This window comes from Etheostoma spectabile, chromosome 9 (assembly GCF_008692095.1).
Source record: "Etheostoma spectabile isolate EspeVRDwgs_2016 chromosome 9, UIUC_Espe_1.0, whole genome shotgun sequence".
Lineage (NCBI taxonomy): Eukaryota > Metazoa > Chordata > Actinopteri > Perciformes > Percidae > Etheostoma > Etheostoma spectabile.
The window spans coordinates 50,088-50,508 of record NC_045741.1 but is presented as its reverse complement, the minus strand read 5'-3'; the positions used below and the strand labels follow the sequence as shown (position 1 = coordinate 50,508).

General features: G+C 48.0%; 1 protein-coding gene across 3 annotated transcripts in view; it reads left to right on the top strand.

Moving 5' to 3' along the window:
• The window catches only part of uhmk1 (U2AF homology motif (UHM) kinase 1), a 22,514-nt gene that overhangs the window by 4,857 nt on the left and 17,236 nt on the right, over nt 1-421 (top strand). The gene's annotated exons all lie outside the window — the stretch shown is intronic.

The window sequence follows — 421 nt, the reverse complement described above, 5'->3', positions numbered from 1 at the left end:
GGTGGAGGAGACTCAGAGTGGAGGTTCCGTCTCAGAAGCAGTTTTTGCCCGATAAGTTTACAGATCCCCAAAAGTGTATGATTGTGTAGAACTGAGTTGTGCGTGGGCTTGATTGAGATTGTTGAGATTGTTTGTGAATGTAAGATCGTTATGCCTGGAATGACCAGCCTGGGAACTGAATGGTTTGGTTGGAGATGCCTGATCTGGCGGCTGTGGATGCTGCGCCAATGCGGAAAGAGCGGCTGAATAATGTTTGGGTGATATGGCTGAAATGCGGAGAATTCTGTTCAGCTGTTTCTGAAACCAGATTCAAGGGTCCCTTTTGGAATAATGAAAAGTGGGTGTTGTGGAGATGCCTTGGCGGCGTACCTGGAGCCGAGGTATTTGATTAGTAGCTCGTAGGGTTGAAGTAGGAGCTGAG